At 42.1% G+C, this 18,374-nt stretch overlaps 1 pseudogene across 1 annotated transcript; it reads right to left on the bottom strand.

Moving 5' to 3' along the window:
• Positions 1-5,544: 5,544 nt before the first annotated feature.
• LOC311504361 (NLR family CARD domain-containing protein 3-like) lies at positions 5,545-16,085 on the bottom strand (annotated as a pseudogene). Its single transcript, XR_014700001.1, has 9 exons — positions 15,320-16,085; positions 14,179-14,295; positions 11,869-11,982; positions 11,573-11,651; positions 11,201-11,429; positions 9,201-10,998; positions 8,652-9,119; positions 8,180-8,226; positions 5,545-6,674 (listed from the first exon to the last, which is right to left on the bottom strand). The product of XR_014700001.1 is annotated as an NLR family CARD domain-containing protein 3-like (transcript).
• Positions 16,086-18,374: the final 2,289 nt, after the last annotated feature.

Consider the following 18,374-nt stretch of genomic DNA (forward strand, 5'->3'; position numbering starts at 1 on the left):
GCGGGGTGGTGATCAGGGATTTATTCGTGCAGGTCTCCCCGCTGTCAGTGCCATCCACGCGGATCACCGTATCCGGTGTTCCGCCGTTTATACCGAACATGCTGTTGGAAAACGAGCTCCGCAGGTTTGGGAAACTGGCAAGCGGATTCAGAACAGTCAGTCTGGGATGTAAGGATCCCAAACTGAAGCATGTTCAGTCTCTGAGGCGGCAGGTTTTCATGTTCTTAGAATCACCTGCACAGACTCTGGATGTGTCATTTAGAGTTAAACACGGAGACGGGTCATATATGGTGTACGCCAGCTCGGGACACATGAAATGTTTTGAGTGTGGAGACGTGGGACACATTCGAGCCGCATGTCCGCATAAACAGCTGACAGACCCTCACTTAGTGGACGAAGCTGGTGGCTCTGCCGCTCCCGGGGCTGCGGAGAGACCCGAGCCCGGCGCTGCGGGCCCTGCGCCAGGTGCTGCGGGCCCTGCGCGTAGCGCTGCAGGCCCTGCGCCCAGTGCTGCGGGTGCTGCGGGTGCTGCGGGCCCTGCGCCCGGCACCGCGGACCCAACACCTAGCGCCGCGGACCCGACGCCCGGTGAGGAGGCTGCGGTAGCGGGTTGTAGTGTTATAGCAGAGGTAACTAGTGGTGCGGATGAGAGAAAAGAACCGAGTCAGCTGGAGAAGCAGCAGCCTTCTGTGACTATAGAGAACTTCAGTGAGTCAATGTCAGTAGAAACCGCTGAGGACAGAGCTTCCACCAGTGTTACAGGACAGGGTGAAGTCTGTAGTCAGATTTCATGTGAAGGAGAGGACAGGGAATATGAGTCTGAGTCAGACACAGCATCCATCAGTGATGTTTCAAACAAAAAGGCTGATCTCTACTCTTTAGAGGAAATAAATGGGTTTCTGGATGAAACATTTAACAAATCAGTTAAAGTGAGCGATTACTTTGGGGACACAAACAAATTCATTCAATCTGTCAGTATGTTAAAGAGACGGGTTAGCCATGGCCTCCTGGATGAAAAGAAAAGGTACCGTCTTGATAAACATCTCGCAATCCTGAGAAAAATACAGAGAGGAAAAACTGTTAAAAAAGCCAAGAAATAGAAAGACAATGCATCATCACAGGGTGGCTTCTTTTCTTCTTTACTGCTCTCTGATGGCTTCAGCTTGTATGTTTCCTCTTTCTAACATCTCTATGCAGGACCTAAAAATAGGATCTCTAAACATTAATGGAGGGAGGGACAGACATAAGAGGGCTTTAATATCTGAGGTTGCAACTCAAAAAAAGATAGATGTGTTATTCCTACAGGAAACACACACTGTTCAAGCAGATGAGACAGACTGGGGCTTATGGTGGGGGGGATCTTGTTTCCTGAGCCACGGCTCTAATCTGAGTGCAGGTGTAGCTGTCCTGTTTTCTCAGCACATTGTTTTATCACATGTTGTAGTTTCTGATGTAGAGCAGGGCAGGATACAAGTCATACAAGCAACTATCAGAGAAACACCATTTGTGTTTGTTAACATATATGCTTACACCTCTGCTGTCGACCGTATAGACCTTCTTCATAAACTCAATGACACATTAAAACAGTTCAGCAGCAGTTCAATAGTAGTGGTGGGAGGAGACTGGAATTGCACTACTAACTATTCAGTTGATAGGAATGCAAGAGAGCCTCATCCATCATCAGCCTCTCTTTTATCCAGTGTAATTCTGGAAAACGATCTTGTGGATGTTTGGAGGAAACTCCATCCAACTAGCAGACAGTATTCTTGGGTGAAAGTCACTGAGGGCAGGGTTAGTGCAGCCAGACTGGACAGGTTCTATGTTAATAAAACATACAACAATAGGTTAACTGCAGCCACCATATCACCTGTTGGTTTTTCAGATCATCATTTAGTAACCGTTCATTTTTCTTTAATGGTGCATCCCCAAAGATCTCCTTATTGGCGTTTTAACATCAGACTGATTAATGACGAGACCTTCTGTCAGTCTTTCTCTGATTTTTGGGATCAATGGAGACGCAGAAAACCAGGTTTTGAAAATTTAGGTCAATGGTGGGAGGTAGGGAAAACTCAGATTAGAATATTTTGTCAGCAATATACATCACACACAAGAGCAACAGAAAGGGATCATTTTGAACTGTTGGAGAAAGAAATCAGTTTAATGGAAGATGGCATAATTAATGGCTCAGATAACAATAATGCAACTCGGGAGAAAAGGAGGGCAGCTTTAAGTAGCTTTCTACATGAAAGAGCAAAAGGTGCTCTGATTAAATCTAGAATCTTGTCTATCAGAGACATAGATGCACCTACTCGTTTCTTTTTTAAGTTGGAAAAGAAGGTCAGGAAACATAACCAGATGTTACATCTCAAGCACTCGAATGGGTCTGTGACCACGGAGCCATCAGAGATGAGGAAGCTGGCCACGGACTTCTACAGCAGCCTGTTCAGTGCTGATGTTTGTGACTCTGACAGTGTGGATGAGATACTGGAGGGACTGCCTCGGCTAGAGGAAGCATATGCAACCTCACTGGGGTCCATCATTTCCCTTGATGAACTGTCTGCAGCAGTGAAACAGCTCAGCTGTGGTCGGTCTCCTGGTATTGATGGACTTCCTACAGAGTTCTACAAAACATTCTGGACGTTACTGGGAGAAGATTTAACGGAAGTTTTTCAAGGATGTTTAGACTCTGGGACCTTACCAACGAGCTGTACGAGGGCAGTCCTGACTTTGCTGCCAAAGAAAGGAGATTTGGGCCTCCTACAGAACTGGCGACCCGTTTCACTTCTGTGCACAGACTATAAAATCTTGGCAAAATGTTTGTCGAATAGACTTAAAGAATGTCTGCACATGGTTGTACATGCCAGCCAAACATACTGTGTCCCTGAAAGGACAATAATGGATAATTTGTTTTTACTTAGAGACATTGTTGATTTATCACAATTACAGGAACTAGATGTGGGTTTGTTTTCTCTTGATCAGGAAAAGGCCTTCGACCGAGTTGATCATAATTATTTGTTTAAAACACTTAAAACATTTGGGTTTGGAAAAAGTTTTATTTCATGGATTGAGTTAATGTATTCAAGAGCCACAGTACTGTTAAAGGTGGGGGGGGGGGGACTTAGCAGACCAGTATCTGGTCAGAGAGGAATCAGGCAGGGATGTCCGTTATCTGGGATGCTATATGCTCTAGCTATTGAGCCTCTCCTACATAAGCTCAGGCAGAGTCTGTCAGGGTTAAACTTGGCAGACAGCACAACAAATACAGTTAGTTTGTCAGCATATGCTGATGACATCACAGTTTTTATAAAAGGGCAAAATGATATTCAGATTCTTGAACAGAAACTAAAATTATATGAACAAGCTTCTTCTGCTAGGGTCAACTGGTCAAAATGTGAGGGACTTCTACTGGGAGAGAGGAGCAATAAAGAGCAGCCAACTTTACCAGCTGGGCTGCAGTGGAGCACAGAAGGGATGAAGGTCTTAGGTGTGTTTCTAGGCAATGAGAACTTTCAGAAAAGAAATTGGGAGGGTCTAGTTGAGAAAATGAGTGCCCGATTGTCTAGATGGAAATGGGTCCAGCCCCAGTTGTCCTACAGGGGGAGGACTTTGGTTGCCAACAATCTGGTTGCGTCTATGCTCTGGCATCGTGTCACTGTTGTAGTTCCTCCAGACGATCTCATAACACAGATACAGAAAAGACTGGTGGATTTCTGCTGGGATGGATATCACTGGATTAGATCGGCTGTGCTGTTTCTACCTGTATCAGAGGGGGGTCAGGGATTGATTGACATCAAGAGTCGCATAACTGCATTTCGGCTTCAGACCGCACAGCGTTTGCTCTATCGAACGCAGCAACCCTGGACTGAAACAGCATCGTCGTTGCTGCGTAGAGTGAAGACCCTGGCTTATGATAAGCACTTGTTTCTTCTGGATATGGATGGTGTGGATATATCACAGACTTCCAGGTTTTACCAGTTGGTTCTCCATACCTGGAGAACAGTTTTAAACGTGAGGAGAGACTGCTCTCAGTTGTATGGGACTGTTGATGAAGAACCTCTATTCTATAACCCAGCCATACAGAGCAGGTGTCTCAGTTCTGTCAGTGTTCAGAGGATCTTTACAACAACTGGGCTGACGAAGCTGGCAGGACTGAGGTCAGCGGGTCAATGGAAAACTGCTGCTCGGCTGTGTCAAGATACTGGTATAAAGTCTCTGCGTTTCATGGACAAACTGCTGGAGGAGGTCATGAACACACTTCCAGGTTCTTTAAGGAGAGCACTAGGGGCAGAGTCTGCAGAGGATCATCAGATCATATTTCCCAAGTTGTCCATTCGTGCTGCAGTGGAGGAGCAGGAGGAAGAGGACGGGGCTCTGCTATCTTTCAGAACACCTGAACTACCGAACTTCTCTGAAGCATCAAAAAAGAGCCTGTATGCTGTGTCTGTGAAGGTTCTCAACAGAGCGATGTTGGCCGGTGTCCGAGAGTCGAGGTGGGTTGATGTGTTGGCGCCAGGTTCATCTCCCAGAGGTAGCTGGAGGTCCCTGTACAAACCTCCCATAGAGAAACGCATTGCGGATCTCCAGTGGAGGGTGGTGCATGGGGCCGTGGCCACAAACAGACATGTGGCACACATAGACCGTAGAACAGGAAGTCAGTGTAGTTTTTGTCAGGATGAGGAAACGTTACAACATCTCTGGCTCAGATGTTCTAGACTAGCTCCTCTCTTCTCTTTGTTAGGGCGGTGGGTGGGTGATTTGGGACACATTTTTGGAGACGAACTGTTTATTTTTGGTCCCAGATACTCTGTAGCACAACGAAGGACTATTTGTCTGGTGAACTTTTTGTTGGGTCAAGCGAAGATGAGCATCTGGCTCACCCGGAGAAATAAAATGAAGGAGACAGGGTCTGTAGACGCTGAACTGATGTTCAGAAGTCTGGTGGCTGCACGTCTGAAGATAGAGTTTGCGTATTACAAGATGGTGTCAGACTTGAACAAATTTATTTCTATTTGGGGAGGTGGAGATGTTTTATGTCGTGTAATGGATGAATTGCTCATTCTGACATTCTGAGAAAAAAAAATAAAAATAAAATAAAATGGAGGGGTGATTGAATACATGTAGGGTTGATGTGTATGATTGTATGTATTACATTTACCTGTGATTTTATTGTGAATGAAATATTGGACCAATAAAGGAAGGTCAAGGGTATTTCAGGCCGGGTTTTTGTAAAGCGTCTTGAGACGATTTGTATTGTTATTGACGCTATATAAATAAAATTGAATTGAAGGGTATCTATCTAACTATCTGTCTATCTAACTATCTGTCTATCTATCTATCTATCTATCTATCTATCTATCTATCTATCTATCTAAAACACCTCTACTTTTGCAGGACTTTCCCTTTTTCTTTAAATTTATGTTGATAGGTTTTAGAATGTTTTCAATGTCAGCTATGGGTTTTGTGGAGAGACATTTTCATGCTGGTGTAAGTCACATAGATCAAGGGGTCACCTACTCATTAACCCATTGTACTTTGTTAAGATAAGATAAGATAAGACATTTTTATTAATCCCACGTATGGGAAATTTCCGTGTCACAGTAGCATGGAATTTGGCAAAAAAAATATATATACAGAAAAACAGTGACAACTTCGACAGGGAAAAAGTTACCAAAAAAACACAAATACAGATTTGAAAAATATATACAAAAAATATACAAAATAATAATACTCTGAAAAAATATAGAGAGAAAAAAATAGAAATATAAAGACATTCTGTATATACAGTGTGGTGGTGGAATACATTTTACAAATAAATAGTTGCTTAAACTTTGAAAAACAAAACTATGAGTTGGTGAGGTAGTGGTTTGTGCAAAAAGGCAGTGCAAAAAAAGCAGATTAATTTGTGCAAAAGGACAGTTATTATTGACTCAGGCTGGTGCTGTACAGCCTGATGGCAGCTGGAATGAAGGACCTGTGGTAGCGTTCCTTCTTGCATCGTTAACAATAGCTTTGTGACCATTCTCTCCTGGATATTGTAACCAAGCTTTTGTTTATCAGGCCTCAGGTTGATCCTTTTATAATTGATTTCTTATTGTTTTAGATTGAATCTAGCTGAAGCTGCTATCACTTCAAAGACTCGCTTTCCTATACAGAACACAGAGACGCTGAGGAACCAAACCCGACTGTAAACCCAGGACAGAGAGGTTGAGTGAATGTGGTGTTGAAGGTGTAGAGGTGGATCAGTTTGTCAGAGGAGACTCTGTAGAAGGACAGAGTTCCAGCAGGACAGTCCACATACACTGATACTCTGTGAGAGACAGAGGAGGAGGAGATGGATGATGTTGTCTTATTGTAACAGACACAGTAACCAACACCATCAGAGCAGAACAGAGTCCAGGCGTGATCATTGCATCCAAAGCTGCTGTTAACACTGTCTCCTTTCCTTTTGATTCCTCTGTAACTCACTGATATATAAACATCTCCTCTCCACTCAACCTCCCAATAACAACGACCACTCAGAACATTTCCATATAGCAGTTGAGACCAATAGTCAAATCTGTCTGGATGATCAGGATATGGCTGCTTCTTATCCACATGTGTCACCTTCCTGTTGTTGTCAGACAGTTTGAGGTTTCTGTTGACTGAGTTTGTGTCCACTTCAAGTTCACAGAAATCTGATGGAGAGAAAAAGACACAACACAGCTACAGTTTATCATCTGACACATCTGATTGTTTTATACTTCCTTACTCGCTGATCTTTTTTAATAACATATAATTTAATAGTGATATCTTGTGTCAGGAGTCTGCCCCTCCCTCATTCTAAACCAAGCTACCCAGAGCCTCTATGTTTCATACTGGGATGGAGTCACAAGAGCAAAGGTAACAGGTAAGCTACAATCATTGTCCTTTTAACACCAGCCAAGTGCTTATTCTTTGGGATTGTAAAATCAAGTCCTATGAGGTCAACCTCTTGTCAATGATGTTTGAGTGAAAAAACAAATGATTTAATTCATTTAAATCACCAGTGTGGGAACACTTTGGTTTCCCATTGTAACATAACGGCGATTGCAAGCGAGTGGTGGACCGGACAAAGACTGTCTGCCGACGATGTTTCGCAGAGGTGTGGGACGTCACTGGAAACACATCAGACGCACATAAGACGGCAGACCCCATGTGTGCAACAAGTTAGTTGAGTTAGTTTCTTCTAATGAAGTTACCAAAGTTGCCAGTTGCTACCTGACTACCTCAGTTTATCCCTACAAGAAATTGTGCTTTTTCTTTTACTCTGAATGAACAAAATGAATGAATGGTATGAGAACCCTCCTAATGCATTTGTTTTATGTTTTATTCTAGTTTTTACTTTTATAACAGGAGGTGTTTTTAATTTTTTTCAATTAGTTGGTGTCTGTTTATAATAAATGAAACAAGCTAGTCTATACATGTGTGTATTGATTTGTGATTTTGACTTTTTTCTCATTGTACTGAGCCTTACGGAACCGTGACCCCCACACCGAGGTACGTACCAAACCATGACTTGTGTGTACCGTTGCACCTAGTATATACCCAAACTTAACCAAACTTCATATCATTGATAATAATATGGTTCTCCACAAGCACTTCAACTTTTGTGACCCTTGGTCTCTAGGGGGCGCTACAAAAGCAACATTTCAATATCTCAAAAACTGCAATAGCTAACTTCATGAAATTTGGCATACACAATCTGTAACATATTGTGTAGACGACCATCAAGTTGCGTGACATTACATCAACAGGAGACGCTACAGGTGACATGGACACATTTTATATGTCTGTAAGGCCTATAACTTTTGTAGTATTCACCCAATCCTTATGAAACTTAGCAATCATCATTATAATATGCTTGCCTACAATCATGCCAAGTTTCATGAAATACGGCCTGTAGGGGGCGCTACAACCACTACATGTTTATATCTCACAAACCACCACAGTAAACGCATACAAGCCCACCACATTTTGTTGCTTCCAACCCACCTGACTCTCATTCACTTCACAAGGATTCCCACACAGACACTTTGCCTCCTTTCAGGCCATGACCGACCTGCTTATGCCTCTGCGTCCCGCTTGGGGACCCCTTTATGATCGCTTGCGATCATCTAGTATTTTATTTATATTTTCTTTTGTCATCATTAGTTAAACTTACACTTCCTCAGACCAGGTTTTAACCACTGCTCTCCACCATGGTCCATCCTGGAGGAAGAAACACAGTCAGAATGATTTTCTATCCAACATGAGTTCCTCAGTTTATCAATGAGACACAGAAACAGACTGAAACTCATCTGTGTCAACTGTCTCTGATGTTTTACTGTCTGAGAGGAAAATACCAGAAGAAGAAGAAGACGAAATATAGAAAGAGAGAATACTCAATTGGTGTTGTAGAAAATTTGACCTCATTATGAAGGAATATGAAATTAAGGGAATCACTGAGGTAACAGAGGTCTATTCTCTCTCCACTGTTATATTTTGGTCATTTTTACAGCAACCCATTGATCAATATTTTTTGATATATATCACTACAAACTAAAAAAGTAAATTTTCCAAGGACCTCAGTGGCTCCACAGAAAGAAGACAATGGACAGATTCACACTGTGTGAGCTCCTGTTGTCAGTCTATACCTGAGAGTGTCCAGTCTCCAGAATGGATCCTCCAGTCCAGCAGACAGCAGCTTCACTCCCTTGTCTCCTGGATGGTTGTAGCTCAGGTCCAGCTCTATCAGATGGGAGGGGTTGGAGCTCAGAGCTGAGGCCAGAGAAGAACAGCCTTCCTCTGTGATCAGACAACCTGACAGACTGGAGATAGAAAAATATCAGAAACTCAAGAAGAAGAAGGAAAATCCTCCAGATGTTGAACTTCTGCACCAACGAACCTAAATCAGGATTTAACTGATCAACAACCAGCTGTATCCTGACCTGAGAGTTTACAGTTTACAGTGAGGACTCTCCAGTCCAGCAGACAGCAGCTTCACTCCTGAATCCTGCAGGTTGTTGTTACTCAGGTCCAGCTCTCTCAGACTGGAGGACTGGGAGCTGAGAACTGAGGACAGAGCTTCACAGCTTCTCTCTGAGAGGTTACAACTGCTCAGCCTGAAGAAGAATCAACATCAAATGTTTTATTTGTCATTTACTAAATGAATCATGTTTCAAATAGTTCCTAAATCCACTTACAGAGCTTTGTTGGAGGCTTTGACCACTGGCAGCAGCCTCAGAAGAGCCTCCTCTGAAGCAGAGTATTTCTTCAGGTCAAACACGTCCAGATCTTCTTCTGATGACAGTAAGAAGAAAACCAGAGCTGACCACTGAGCAGGAGACAGTTTATCTGTGGAGAGACTTCCTGATCTCAGGGACTGTTGGATCTCCTCCACTAGAGAACCATCATTCAGTTCATTCAGACAGTGGAACAGATTGATGCTTCTCTCTGCAGAAAGATTCTCACGGATCTTCTCCTTGATGTACTGGACTGTTTTCTGATTGGTCGAGGAGCTACTTCCTGTGTGTGTCAGCAGGCCTCGTAGGAGAGTCTGATTGGTCTGCAGTGACAGACCCAGGAGGAAGCGGAGGACCAAGTCCAGGTGTCCATTTGGACTCTGTAAGGCCTTGTCCACAGCACTCTGATGGAGACGTGTTAATTTGTCTCTAAAGAGTTTAGACTTCAGAGATGTAGTTTGTTGTTCTTCCATCAGGTTGACATCAGAGTTGATGAAGGTCAGATGGACATGAAGAGCAGCCAGAAACTCTTGAACGGTCAGATGGACGAAGCAGAACACCTTGTCCTGGTACAGTCCTCTCTCCTCTTTAAAGATCTGTGTCAACACTCCTGAGTACACTGAGGCTGCTCTGATATTGATGCCACACTCTGTCAGGTCTGATTCATAGAAGATCAGGTTTCCTTTCAGCAGCTGATCAAAAGCCAGTTTTCCCAGAGACTCAATCATCTTCCTGGTCTCTGGACTCCAGTGTGGATCTGTCTCAGCTCCTCCATCATACTTGACCTTCTTCACTTTGGCCTGAACCACCAGGAAGTGGATGTACATCTCAGTCAGGGTCTTGGGCAGCTCCCCTCCTGATCTGGTTTGCAACACATCCTCCAGAACTGTAGCAGTGATCCAGCAGAAGACTGGGATGTGACACATGATGTGGAGGCTTCGTGATCTCTTGATGTGGGAGATGATCCTGCTGGCCTGCTCCTCATCTCTGAATCTCTTCTTGAAGTACTCCTCCTTCTGGGGGTCAGTGAACCCTCTGACCTCTGTCACCATGTCAACACAGTAAGGAGGGATCTGATTGGCTGCTGCAGGCCGTGTGGTTATCCAGAGGCGAGCAGAGGGAAGCAGTTTCCCCCTGATGAGGTTTGTCAGCAGCACATCCACTGAGGTGGACTCTGTAACATCAGTCAGGATCTCAGTGTTCTGGAAGTCCAGAGGAAGTCGACACTCATCCAGACCGTCAAAGATGAACACAACCTGGAACTCTTCAAAGCTGCAGATTCCTGCTTCTTTGGTTTCAGTAAAGAAGTGATGAACAAGTTCCACCAAGCTGAACTTTCTCTCTTTCAACACATTCAGCTCTCTGAAAGTCAATGGAAATATGAAGAGGATGTCCTGGTTGGCTTTGTCGTCAGCCCAGTCCAGAGTGAACTTCTGCGTTAAGACTGTTTTCCCAATGCCAGCCACTCCCTTTGTCATCACTCTTCTGATTGGTCCATGTCTTCCAGGTGAGGCTTTAAAGAGGTCTTCTTGTCTGATGGTTGTTTCTGGTCTGTCTGGTTTCCTGGATGCTGTTTCAATCTGTCTGACCTCATGTTCATCATTGACCTCTGCAGTCCCTCCCTCTGTGATGTAGAGCTCTGTGTAGATCTCATTCAGAAGGGTTGAGTTTCCTGCTTTAGCAATCCCCTCAAACACACACTGGAACTTCTCCTTCAGAGTAGATTTAACTTTACGTCCACACTCTGGAGCACGAGTTCCTGAATGAACAAGAAATGTAATGAATCAGTGAACTCATTCATTTTAATAACATTCACATGTGACTGTTTTCAGTCCAGAAGAATTCATAGATGTGATTCAGATGTTTTCATCATATTAACATCAGAGTCTAGAAATATAAACTTCTCCCATGTTTCCTCCATTTCCTCTTTCCATCGAGTTAAAGCTGTTAAATCCTCTTACTGCTCTGCAGACAGTCAGCCAGCTTCTCCTGTTTCATTCTCCTCAGGAAGTTCATTGTGATCTTCAGAAATAAATCTCTGCTGCTCCTTCTCTGCTCTCCATCGTCACCCTCCAACACCTCCTCATCCTCCACCTGACTCTCTGAGCGTTCTGGGTAATCTGGACTCAGAACCTTCTGGATCTTCTTCAGCTCATTCTTCACAAACCTGACCATGTTCTCCTCCAGCAGCTGGAACAGAATAATAATCTACAGTCATGTTGATGTGAAAGGCTGCTTGTTGTCAGCATGCAACATGAAGACTTCTCCAACCAGAATGGTAGTTTGTGGTTGTTGAGGTTAGCAGTAGTAGCTGTGATTGAACATTTACTCACCATGAATATGGAGTCCAGGTCTTTGTGATGCTGCTGGTCAGACTGATGACTGGAAACCACTGAGATCTGCTGCTGAAGTCTGTGGAGAAACATCTTTGATTCAAACTAACTTCTTTAACAAACACACTTTGGTGATGATCATCATTTTATTGATGCTACAAACACAAGATGACAACAACAAACACTGCTGATTACTGAATGTGGTGTTTTAACAGAGGAAACTAAATGACAGATAAACTCTGACAGTCTAATGAACAGAAGTGAATAATGATTAACAGATCTGTGTTAATTCTTACCCTGGATCAGCAGACCTTTGTCCATCTTCGAAGTCAATAGGTTCACCCATAGACCGGTCACTCTTCATGGACACAGCTTTGATTCTAGAGGGATCTGGTCTTTGCTGATGGATCCTGTTAAAACACAACCTGGATTAACATTCTTAGCTAATTCTTTATGGATTTTTCAGTTTTAATGTATTGGGACCTGATCCTGGTGGTGAGTGATGGAAGCTCATCATGCATAACCATGTTGTGAACACATGGCTTTCTTTGTCTTGGAGACAAAGAAAGTAACCAGCCATGTAGCTCCTGTTGTTTGGGGGTTTAGCCTGCAAACCTTCTGTTTGGTGGCTAATAGAACTTGCAGATTCCTCAGCAGGCTCTTGCGTCGCTGCTGAGGAGAGGCCTGGAGCAGCTGCTCTGGTTGGCAGGCTACTGAGGCAGCCAGCTTCAGCTAAGCAGCTGGGGGTCTCCCGAGAAGAGGGGAGAGGGGAATCGAAGAATCGAAGAAGGGAAGAGAGAGAGAGAGCAAAGACCAACCCGAGCCTTTATATGACCTGATGACCTCAGAGGTCACATGCCACAGTCGGCCTGCGATAACTGCTGGTTGGTTTTCACACCTGGAGGATTGTGGGACTTATAGTTATAAGTTAGATTACCCGTTACTGAAAAAAATAACTATCACTATGCGGGTGTGTCAAAATGGCTGCTGAGGCCTTGAGGCCTTAAACAAAGGAAACCAGATGGCTGATCAAGTAGGGACACTCAGACCATGTGCTGGCTGAGTGCTTGTGGGGAACGTAATAAGATTTTTTTATGAGGTGCCAGGTTAGAGGAAGGATGGTTAGCTTAGCATGCAAGAGACCCTGAGTCTATGTGTTGCATAACCTTTGTGTGTTACCGCCGTTACTGACAATTAAATGTGGTGCGTTATGAAGTGTGAAGTGAAGCAACTACTCGAGCTCCGGTAGCTGACGTCACCCTGCACCACAATCACAACACCGCCATATTGTCAGGAAAGTGTGCTTTGGTAATTACTACTTGGCTGACAACTGCGAGCAACTAACTAACTTGTCCTTGTACTAGTTATATCCAAAAATGGTCGACAGCTGTTATGCCCCAGGATGTCAGAATAGTCTGGGACAAGTAAAAGGGAAATCATTTTAAAGGATTCCCAAAGATCCTGCAAGACGGTAGATGTGGATTACTGCAATAAAACGCTCAAGATCCCTCGGGATTAATAAAGTATCTATCTATCTATCTATCTATCTATCTAAGAAGCAGGAACGAGAAAACGGAACGGTGGGATCCCTCAAGAAATGGATTTGTCTTGTGTAGCGATCACTTTATATCAGGTACAATCCAGCGTTTTCCAGGTGTATTGTCTTGTTTATTTAGCATGTTTTTAACACCATGTCCAACAGATTTCTTTTCATAAGCTTAGGCTAATGTTTATAATGTGGATTACAAAGGGGTGTTAATCATTCAGCGCTGAAGCTACTCACAATGAGAAAGAAAGTCAGGATTAAACAGTTACTTGTTACTGTAGTTGCGTTACTGTCATGAACCTCCTCAGTTTTCCGGTGTCAACAAAAAAGTAACGTGACGCCCAGAGTTCTATTGAAGACATCCGACTTGGCTCTCAGATGACAGCCAGCCACAAGCAAGAGCTGCAAAAAATACAATTCTTAAAAAAAAAAAAGTAACTCAATAGTTACTTTCCCTGGTAACTAGTTACGTTTATAGTGGAGTAATTCAGTTACTAACTCAGTTATTTTTTGGGAGAAGTAACTAGTAACTATAACTAATTACTTTTTAAAAGTAACGTGCCCAACACTGCACACACACCTACACACACACCACCACACACACACACACACACCACTGTGTAAAATACACTGTAAATAGACTGTATGTTTTACTTCTATTCCTCGTTAATAAATGTCTTTTAAACATGCATCTGTTTAATGTTACACAAGAATTATTTTTGCCAACCTCCACACTGTCAAGAACTCCAAATTCTTTCAAATTTAACTAGTTGTTAATGCAGTTCAGTTAATTATTAATCAAATTAATCACAGTTTAGTAAATATTATGAGACTGATTTGATGAACTGGCTATCTTTTCCCTTCTCAGATGGGTGGTGCCCCGAGGTGATCTAGTAATTTAGATCCAATTATTTAATAATAAATAATTATTTTTGATAAATATTCATTATTCATGATAGCCAGACCCCAATATTTAGTGCCTTTAGTACACAGGCCCAACAAATGTTAAAGTTTTTGATGTGAAGCCGTTTTTTGTTCAAATAAATGTTGTTTGTCTTACCCTGGATCATCAGACTGTTGTCCATGTTTGAAGGTAAGAGGTTCATGTTTGGATTGGTCACTCTTCATGGACACACAGCTGTGTTCAGGAGAATCATGTTTCTGTTGATGGATCCTCCTCCAAACACAGAATATAACATGTAAATACAATGTTTAATGTTGAATTCAAATAACAGGAGAAGCTTCAGGAAACATGAAGAGGTATATTTCCAGCACTAGATACTGGACATAGTGTCTGCTGAGAACCACGTTGTGGATGAGGAGATTAGTTTACAGTATGTAGTCTTCTCCAGGGAGTCTTTCCAGAAAGAAGACATCATTTTTACCAATGGAACCAACTCCACGTCTCATCAGATATGTGTCCTGCTTGACCTCTCTCTAACTACCACATACTTCAAATACAGTGAGGCTTTCTACAGATAAAACATGGCTGTGTCATGTGTTCTCCAGTGCCATCCACTGTGGTCAGTCTCTACATGGAGGACGTGGAAAGCAGAGCATTGAGCTCCTTCAAGAGAACAACACCTGGTTCAGATATGTGGATGACACCTGGGTCAACATCAAAACCCAAGAACTAGAAGCCTTCACAGAATAAATTAACTCAACACAGAGTTCACACAGGAAGATGATAGAAACACCATCTGATGAATGAATGTGTATTTATAAAACCTGCTGCTAGAACGTGTTAAATACTTTATGAAGCATCAGTTTAGATTTCTTACTGTCTTTTTGTTTTTCTTTCATTCATGTTTCATGAATCCAGTTTTATTGTGAAAACTTACATCTCCTCTCATTTCAGACCGTTTCATTTCCTGTCCCTGTGTGTCTCCCTCCTGTTTTGATTGCCTGCTCCACCCTCATTAGATTCACCTGTGTCTCATGATCATTCCTCTCTCTTGTGCATCTAGTGTGTGTTTCTCCTCATCTCTGTGCCAGTCCATCTTTGTATCCAGCAGTCTACTTACTCCTCTCTCTGACTACTGCCTTTGCCTCGTCCTTTGGATTTGTTTGCATGTATGGACTGACTATTGTGTATCGAACCACCCTTTCCCAAGTAAACCGTGTTTGTTTGAAACCTAAACTGTTTCTTGGAGTCGTGTTTTTGAGTCCTGCTTTTGTGGAGTACCAGTCATAACAATTACCCTGGATCAGCAGACTGCCGTCCATGTTTGAAGTCAACAGGTCGACCCTTAGACCAGTCACTCTCCATGGAAACAGCTGGATACAGGAGAGTCTTTGGTCTTCCTTTAAACACAGGACACACATTTTAACAAGTTGACAGGTTCATTAGAAACAGCTCTGAAACAATGATCACATGCTACATTACAAAGGCTCCCTAAGAGAAAACAATCAATACTGGAAATGGAAGAATCATTTCTGTCATTCAGATCCTTCATAGTGATGCTATAGAGCTGCTTCTCTGCATCATGCTACGAGAGACTGGTCAGAACAGAAGGAAGGATGAATTCAGCTAAATACAGAGATGTCCTTGAAGAAAACCTGAGACTGTGTCCATGGTTCAACTTTTAGCTCCACAGTGACCCCAAGCAAACACACAAGACAACAGTGGAGTGTCTTCACACTCTACACTGACACTTGTCTCAGAGCCATACTGGAAGAGACCATTATAACCATTTAAGATGAAATCTACAACACAATAAAGTCTTCAGCTAGTGAAGAGCTCTCAATACGTTCTACTATATTTTAAAACGTTGGAAGTTTGGAGTCTGTACATCCTTGACATATTTACTACAGTAAATATAGCCCTGCGATGGACTGGAGACCTGTCCAGGGTGTACCCCTGCCTCTCGCCCGATGACAGCTGGGATAGGCTCCAGCAGACCCCCGCGACCCTTAACAGGACTAAACGGGTATAGAAGATGAATGAATGAATGAATGAATGAATGAATGAATGAATTGTGTTTCATCAGTTAGTGTTCACTGAGTCAGATCTGTTACAATCAAAAATATTAACTTTAAAACCTTCAATTTTCTGTACAGTCTCAAAATAACACATTTAAAATCTAACATCAAATCAAATTAATATGAACAAATGGTATGATTCTGACATTTATCATTTCTACTCTACTCTTTCTACTACTCATTTCATTTGATCTGATCCAATCTCAGGCATGCCCACACTTTTTTGGCTTGCAAGCTACTTTTACAATGACTAAGTCAAAGTGATCTACCCGTGTATATACTGTATATATATATATATATATATATATACATATATATATATATATATATATGACTATATATTAATTGTTGATACAGTGTTAAAAGCTCTATCCATCTTTGTTTTTATTTGTATCAAGAAAAACTGGTGCACTGCACCTTTAGAAAAATAGCACCGTCTCTATTAGAAAGACGGTAGTTGAGTCTTGAGTGGTTGAAGTTGTGCGTGGCTGTGGATGTGCTCCGCTGAACTGAGGGCATGTTGCACATATAAAGTAAAAATAAATAAAGATGAACATTTGTCTTGCTGTTTGTTTTGGAGGTGCGACAGATAAATGATTTAGACTAATATCTAAAACATTTTTTTCAATGGCACACGATCTACCCGCACTACCTTCGCGATCAACGTAATGAGCAGCACCCCTAAAAGATGTTTATTTGTTATAATGTCAGCATCCAGATTATTGTGGTTCCACAGCTGAACCAGAAAGTCTTTCAGTGATTTAATAGCGGTGACAATAAATCAAGCGGTGTCTTTATTTTTATTTATCTTTATGGTTTTGATGAACGTGTGACTGACTGGATGTGGTAGCAGCATTGATGAGAACATGTCAACAATGAGTTTCATTTTCACTTTCAACACGACACAGTTAGGACGTTGTTAAACATTGTTTAAGATATTTCAGACAAACTATCTCTGGTTGTCAAATTAATGATAAACTCTTGAATAACACCTGGTAGTATCAGATAGATATTTGAAATCAGCATCAGGAAACATTTGAAGTGTACATGTACAACGCAACATGATCAGAGTGATCTGTTAAACATTGACAGATTTCTCTGGAAGGATTCTCACCTCAGGTCGACTCACAGACACTTTCCACCTTCATTTGTTGAGGAGAAGCTGCTCATTGTCCCTCATCAGTTCTGTGTCTGATTTAACCCGAGGAGTCCATCACAGCCTCATAACTCGACCGAGTAATGCGGAAGGAAATGGCTCCAGTGGGTGGGGTTCTTCTTTAATGTTCGTTCAGCTGTACACCAGCAGACCACATCAGAATTAAGTTTCCTCTCACAACAACAGCAGCTACACACAGATGAAAAACACACAATACAAAAAAATAACAGTAAAATAAAATAATTATTGTGTATAAAATATATATGTACTGCACTTGGTTATAAATATTCTGAACATTTTATGTCTTGCCTATTTTGGGAACGTGTGTGGTGGTGGTATAAAATACATTAGCAGAGCTGTATTCTGATAATGAAGGTGCTGAATTTCCTTCCACCTTTTAACAACATTCATTTATTCAACAAAGACAAATTAAGGATCTATACATATGGCACTGCTTAAAAGTCTTCATGTCCTTCAATATTTTCTAGTTTTCTGCTGTGACCTCCTTGTCACTAAATGTTTCTGGTAACTGCTGATCAGTGGTCTACAGCAGCTTGGAGGAATTTTAGCCCATTCCTCAGAACAGAACCACTTCAGTTCTGAGATGTTGGTGGGTTTCCTCACATCAACTGCTTGCTTCAGGTCCTTCCACAACATTTCTATTGGATTAAGGTCAGGACTTTGACTTGGCCGTTCCTAAACATTCATCTTGTTCTTCTTTAACCGTTCTTTTGTAGAACCACTTGTGTTCTTGGTTCTCGTTGTCTTGCTGCATGACCCAGTTTCTCTTCACATTCAGCTCATGGACAGATGTCCTGACATTTTCTTTTAGAGTTCACTGATAGAATTCAGAATTCATGCGTCTTTCTTTTGGAAACATGTGTTGTGAAGATCAGACTGAGACAAATCCCTGATTTATTTAAGGTAAACCAGGAACTGAAGCACACCTGAGTCTCATTACATTGATGGAAACACTTCTGAACACATGGACTCTGATTTAATCCTAGAGGAGCACCTCTCTGATATGTAATATTGGATCATTTTAATATATTTGTGTTTCATGTGTTTGACTGGGTTCTCTTTGTCTACTTTCAGAATTTGTGTAAACGTCTCTTTAA

The sequence above is a fragment of the Chelon labrosus genome, assembly GCF_963514085.1.
Source record: "Chelon labrosus genome assembly, chromosome: 19".
Taxonomy (NCBI): domain Eukaryota; kingdom Metazoa; phylum Chordata; class Actinopteri; order Mugiliformes; family Mugilidae; genus Chelon; species Chelon labrosus.